This window comes from Mustela lutreola, chromosome 9, assembly GCF_030435805.1.
Source record: "Mustela lutreola isolate mMusLut2 chromosome 9, mMusLut2.pri, whole genome shotgun sequence".
In the NCBI taxonomy this organism is placed as follows: Eukaryota; Metazoa; Chordata; class Mammalia; order Carnivora; family Mustelidae; genus Mustela; species Mustela lutreola.
In genome coordinates, this window is record NC_081298.1 from 11061009 (window position 1) to 11067806 (window position 6798).

The 6798-nt window shown below is 57.7% G+C and overlaps 1 long non-coding RNA gene across 2 annotated transcripts; it reads left to right on the top strand.

Moving 5' to 3' along the window:
- Nucleotides 1-4191: 4191 nt before the first annotated feature.
- Nucleotides 4192-6167, top strand: LOC131807526 (uncharacterized). Of its 2 annotated transcripts, XR_009344529.1 has the most exons (3): nucleotides 4192-4503; nucleotides 4598-4792; nucleotides 5498-6167. It is a non-coding gene; the product is annotated as an uncharacterized LOC131807526 (long non-coding RNA). The 2 variants fall into 2 exon arrangements; XR_009344528.1 differs by lacking the exons at nucleotides 4192-4503; nucleotides 4598-4792 and adding an exon at nucleotides 4813-4903.
- The last annotated feature ends 631 nt before the right edge of the window (nucleotides 6168-6798 follow it).

Sequence of the window (6798 nt, forward strand, 5' to 3'; positions counted from 1 at the left end):
CTGAGAGACGGGCGCTCAGTGGTTGGGATCTGGAGGTGTGATCACTGAGAGACGGGCGCTCAGTGGTTGGGATCTGGAGGTGTGATCACCAGGGGGTCATCCCCCGAGCTTGTTCTGCAGCCTGCTCCCCTGGGACTAGGCTACTGCCCAGCCAGGGCTCCAGGCTGGTGTGGGGACACGGGATCAGGCCAGGGCTCCTCTTCTCTGGGGGATCTCAACCCAGAACCAACCAAGGCAACAGCCAGCCTGGGTCCTCACCTCCTGTCCACGATGTGGGCTCTCGGGTCAGTGGGCAGGGCCGGGAGAAGCAGCCGGGTCTCCTGACTTGGGATGGGCGCCCTGTGACCCAGAGAAACAGCTCTAGCGCACACCTACCTCTCCTCTTCCCGGCAGTGAGGCCCTTGCCGTGTCCCGCTGCCTCCGTGATGCCCTGTGTCCTCACTGACAGGGTCAGAAGGTGGAGACTGCATAGGGAGCTCCTGACCCTCCAGCCCCTCGTCTGCGGAGGGGTCAGAGCAGGGCTCCCTGCGGGGAGATTCCATGAGAGCGGCCGTGGGAAGGGCACAGTGCTTGGCACAAAGGGAGATGTCTGAGGGGAAGTCCAGGCAGCTTCCTGGAGGAGGCCACTGTGCTCTCAGAAGCAGGAATCAAAGCCCTATCAGGGAGAGGGGGAGGGGGACTGAGCAACATCTGCAGCCCGCACAAAGCCTGGCAGTTCGCAGGAGCCACGTCCCTGACCCTTCCAACAATCTGCTGAAGTCTGAACTCCAGCCATCCCCATTCTACAGATGAAGAAACTAAGGCCCAGAGAACAAAAATAGTTTATTTGCTCAGGGAGTAATACTCAGAGCCAGAATTTGAACGTAGGAAGCAACATACCTCCTCATCTCCTTCCCTCCCTCCTGCGCTCCCCTCCCCCCTTGGGTCTTTACCATGCCCCCACGTATGCGGTATGCCGGTCTGCTGGATTCACAGAGACAAAGCAAACCCAGCGTCAACCTCAGGAGCCCCTCCCTCTGTCTACCGCCAACCTTGAACCATCCCTTGACCCTTCTGGACTTCAGTTTCTCTCCTCTGAGCAATGGGTTCAAGCTCTGCAGCCCCTTCCCGCCCTGCGTCCCTGACTCAGAGCAGCATGGATGGCGGCTGCCGAGGCCGGCTGCTTGGAGCCTCCCCGCCCCACCGAGACGGGGTGGGGGTCCTCCACCTGCTGCCACCACCCACCCACCCCCCCGCCCAGTCCCCCGTGAACCTGCTCGCCAGGCTGGAGCCAGCCACCATCTGGAGCAACGGGCTGTTTATGGAGCCAGGCGGCGGCGGCCCTGGCCCTGACCCGGCCAATCTGGAAGTGATTAGCAGCCCGGGCTGGGGAGCATTTGGAGTTCTCATCAGTCGGTCGGGACCCCCCCAGCCCCCACACCCCGCGCCACCCGGAGCCGAGGCTGCTCTGGGGGTCTCCAAGGAGCCCCTTTTCTTGCAGGGCACTCCAGCTCGGACCTGCTCCAAGGCCTAGAGCTCTGAAAACCAGCAGCGTCGAGACTGGGCCACACACAGGCCAGGATGCGGGGGCGGGCTGGGGAGGGTGGGGGTGGGGGGATCTGGGGCCTTCCCGAAGGAAACCTCTTGCAGAATTGCTTTCTGGTGTTTGGTTTTGAATATACATCCAAGCACACAGGGGAAACGCGCGCGCACACACACACACACACACACACACACACACACACCCCAGCACAGAGGGTAGAAAGGTGTGGAGTGAAAAGTCCGGGTCCCTAACTCCCTCCTCCCAGGTCTCTACTCCCTCTAACCAGAGAATTCAATGTGGCCAGTGTCTTGGGTCTCCTGCAATGGTGCAAATGTTTGCACACACACCATCTACTTACTCTTCTTGCCTTTTTGTACAAGTAGCAGCCCACTTCACGTTCTGTCCTGCCCCTTCCTTTTCTCTCCCTTGGATTTATCCATATTTCTAACATGACTGCCGCTAATCATCTTGTTAATAATAATGGCACCAAAGGTTTCTGTACCTCTGACCTCCTATACCCGGGCACAATTCCAAATGCTTCACGCGGATTAATTAATCAGCCATAAGGCTGAAATGATCTTATTAAGAGGCTCTGTTCTTCTCATGGTCCCTATTTTGTAAATGGGGAAATGGAGGCACAGAGCAGCAAGGCACCTGCCTAGTACCACAGCAGTGATGGAAGAGCTAGGATTTAGGCCCAGGCTGTCAGGCTCCCAGGTCTATGCTCCAAACCTCTGTACCATTTTGCCTCTCCCAAGGCTCCAGAATATTCTGTCGGGATGGATCCTGGCGAATTTGATGAGGCCTCGGGTGACGCATCCTTGGGTTGTTTCCATCTTGGGCTGGTGGGACGTCATGCTTATGGGGTTGGGGGTTGGGGTCCTTTCCCCCAAAGGCCTGGCCAGTCACGGGGGTTAGCATCGGAGGCCCAAGGGCCATTATCCAACCATCCTCGTGGTAGAGGTGTGCTGACGCCTGATCCGGTCCCCTGGGAGGACAGGGGAAGCCTCATCAGCAGCCTGTTTCCAGGCCTGTTTCCAAGGAAACTCGGATCCGGGCCAGCACATCTGAGCCTGCCTGCCTCCTCTCCTCTGATGGGTGGACAGAACTCCGGCCTCCCGCTCATCTTCCCACCTCCAGCCTCCGCTCTCCAGGCCAGGCCCCATGCTGCAGCCAGAGCAAAACTTGCGAAGCCTTCATCCAGCCAGGCCTCTCCCAGATCACCACCCACCTGTCAGGATAAGGTCCCACCCCCGCCCCCCTCCCCTCCATCCAGGCCAAGCCACAGACAGGTCCCCAAATCGCCATGCCCCCCTCACCCTCTGCACAGTCCGTCCATCGGGAACAGCCTCTGTACCCTTCATCTGGCTAACTTCTCACCCTTCTGGTCTGAGCTCACCACCTTCCCCACACCTCCAGACCGGGTTAAGCAGGAGCCTCCCCCTGGTTCTCCCTGCCCAGCCCCAGCAAATCTTAGCTTGGGTCACGCTCTTGTCCAATGGCTATGTCCCCTGACAGAATGTCACCTCCAGGAAGATGAAGATTTTTGCCTGTTTGATTCATTTCTGAATCCCCAGATCCTAAAGCAGAGTCTGGAGCACAACAGGTGCACACACACACACACACACACACACACAATTGTTGTATGCATGCATGCCGAAATGAATGCATGAATGACCAAGTTAGGGGAAAGCCTGGATCAGCTGGCATCATGGCTGCCCCAAGGGCAGTGGGCTCCAGCACTAGCCCCAGGGGGAGGAGGAGGAGAGGGGGTACAGTAGGGAAAGGAGGAAATAAAGAGTTTACAAAGCACCTACTGTGCATCAGGCACTTTCTCGTGCCAATGAGAAGACCCATTCTACAGATGAGGAAACTGAGTCCCCTTCATTCACTCCACAAACCAATCCTGGGAGTCTCCAGACTTTGGGTTGGGAGCTGGGGTGACAGAAGAGAACAAGGCAGGCTTGCACCCTGGGTTTTCCAGGCGGATGGGGGAGGCGGACCCCACAGGGAGTGGAGCAGAATGAACCAGAATGAGAGCCTCCGCACCCCACACCACCAGCGCAGCCAGCGGCGGGCACCCCCACAAGAGAGCTTGTTTAAAGGGTACATTCTTGTCTGCATCCCCCCGTCCTGGGTGTTCCGCCACAAGAATGAGTTCCGATGTGCCAGGCTCTCATCTGATCACTTGACACGGAGGAGCGGGTTGGATTGTTACGGGCCCTCTGAGGGCGGCGTGTGGTTGCTCCCATCACAGGGAGGAGCAACCCCAGGCCCAGAGAGGATAAGTGCTTTGCCCAGGGACACGCCGAGCAAACCCAGGAAAGTAACATGATGAAATCACACACATGGTCAGGCACGCCAAATTCGGGATGAAGTCAGCTCTGGAAGGGGGGCAGGGCACGCACAGGGTCTTCCGTGGTTTCTGCCACGTTTTCTTTCTCGGAGCGGGAACGCAGCACTCAGGTATGTTGACAATGGTCCATGCAGCCGCATTACGCAGAGTGACTAACAGTGGACATCCGGCGGGCTTTGCCCCGGCTCTGCGTGACTGGGGCCTGAAGCTGGCTCAGCGTGGGGGCCCCGCCCACCTAGTCCCCGCCCTCGCCTCCCCCCACCTAGTCCCCGCCCCCGCCTCCCCCCGCCCCCCAACCAGCCCTCCCGGCTCTCAGTGACGCAGCTGTGGTGGCATTTGGCAACCCTGGCTGCCCACAGTTACGACAGCCCCGCATCTGCCAGCTGGGGGCGGGGAACCCGGGACCTGCCCCTGCCTCTGCCGCTTGCCGCCTCCTCCCAGAAGCCCCCTCCCAGGAGCCCAGACACCCTGTCTGCAGCCCTTCCCGCTCTCCCTTTCCCCATAGCGCTTTCCACCACCAACATCACCACTGTTTGCAGCCACCAGAAAGTCAGGGTCCCCAGGGCAGGAATTGTGTCTGTGTTGGTCATGCTCTGTCCCCAAACCAGCCTGCAATCAGAGCCCGGTAAGCATTTGCTGAATAAACGAATGAAAAGCTGGATAAGTAAACTGCAAGCCCTCCCTATCTTCTTTCTTCCTTCTCTTCCTTCTTTCCGCAGAGAGTGATTAACCCCTGCTGTGGGCCAGGTCCTGTGCCGGGTGTAGGCGCACACTGCGCGGGGCACAGGCAGAGCTCCCCCGTCCTTGGGAAGCTCGTGTTCTAGAGAAGACGATGCTCGTCAGCAATGCAGTCACCGCTCAAACGAAATGCAGAAGTGCAGCTGTGGACGAGGAGGAGACAGGTTCCCGGCAAGGTGCACCTGCAGCGGCGGGGGAGGGGCGTCTGGGGTGGGGGAGTGTCTCCCTGACGCGGGGCCCCTGCAGGGGCTGGTTCACGTGTGGATGGCGCACCTACTCGTTGCCAGGTAAAGCCGGGAGAGCATGGGAGTGGGCAGGGAAGGGTTATAGGAGAGGAAAGCCTTGGGCCCCTGAGCAAGAGTGTCAGGGCCTGACCTCGACCTCCCAGCCTGGAAGGGTCCCTGAGGAAGTGGCGCCTGAGCAGCCTCCGCTAGTGGCTGAGGAAGAACATTCCCTCGGGGCACCAGCTGGTGCAGAGGCAGGAAGGCTGCCCCACCCCGGGGAGGCTGGCCTGGCTGGCGGTTCTGCCTGGGAAGGCCTCTCTCTGGCCTCACTTTCTCCTTTGTGCAAAGGGACTGGGGCCCCCCACCCCTTCAGGAATGCTGGAAGGTTCTCTGGGAGACTTTTAGGAGCAGGGCAAGACCATTGATTTAAATCCTGCAGGGTGGGTTGCTTTTTCCGTCCTCCGTCCTCCCCACTGGGCCCAGCACAGCCCGCGCACAGTAGGAGCACAGGCAGTGTCCGGGGATTTAATGAGCCGGCAGGTCTCAGTTTCTCCATCTGTGTGATGGGGATGACACTGGTGTGACCATGGGTTGGGACCGAACTGCTCTCCACACATTAGTGTTGACTCCTCACCCCACCTTCCCTTGCTCGGACAGGCCTCTGGGGAAAACCCCGAGTCCTGGAGAACGACCCTCTCTGCGGCTGGGGCAGAAGGACGGGGACGGAGGACCAAACAGTCCTCTAGCTCCAGACTTTGAGGCTGGACCCTGAGGTGCCCACCAGGAAGTGACAAGCGGCCTCCTGTACAATGGAAGGAAACTGAGGTACGAGAACACAATGGTGCAGTCACCTCTGACGCTTACCCAGCTCGCACTCGGAGCCAGGCGCCGTGCGAAGGCCTCAGCCCTGCATCGTGCCCTTTGGTCCTCTCCACGCCATCATGGCAGGAAGTGAATACCATCGCCGCCACCTGACATGTGGGGGGCAAGTCGGACCCCACCACCGGGGAACAGGGCACCTGGGACGAGAAGGCAGGTCTGGCTCCAGAAGCCAGACTCATAAGCTTGGCACTTCCTGCAGGGAAGTGGGGGTGGCGGTGGGAGGGAAGGGGTGAGAGACGCTGGTTGAGACAAAGATAAGCCCTTATCTGGGGGACAGAGAGCTGTGGAATAAATACTTGTGAGAATGAGGGGTACCTGGGTCGCCTGGCTGGCTCGGTCGGTAGAGCACGCAACTCTTGACCCTGGAGTTGTAGGTTCCAGCCCCACGTTGGGCAAAAAGATTACTTAAATAAATAAATAAAATCTTAAAAAAAAAAAAAAAAAAGGAATGTAGGGTCTCCCAGGTCAGTTCTTCCTACCTTAGACTGCCCAGGGCAGCTTGGAGAAGTCCCCGTCTCCAGCCTGACCCAGCAATCACAGGATTCGGCTTCATTCATTCAGTCTGTCAGTCTGTCGGTCTGTCAGTCAGCCAGTCAACAGGAAACAGAAGAGAGGAAGAAAGGAGACCAAACATATCCACGTAAATAAAAAACGGGTTGAGTGGCTCTATTAGAAAACATAGACTGTTACATTGGATCAGAAATTAAAATTCATTCATTTATTTATGGGACAAATATCTGTTAAATGTCTAAAGTATTTTAGGTCCTATTTTAGATTCTAATGATAGAACTTAAAAATAAAATCTCTGTTAAAGAAGGGGAAATAGGGGCGCCTGGTTGGCTCAGAGAGGTAGGCCTCTGCCTTCGGCTCAGGTCGTGGTCTCAGGGTCTTGGGATTGAGCCCTGCATTGGGCTCTCTGCTCGACAGGGAGCCTGTTTCTCCCTCTCTCTCCGCCTGCTTGTGATCTCTCTCTCTCTCTCTCTCTCTGTGTCAAATGAATAAATAAAATCTTTAAAAAAAAAAAAAGAAGGGGAAATATGGGGGCGCCTGGGTGGCTCAGTGGGTTAAAGCCTCTG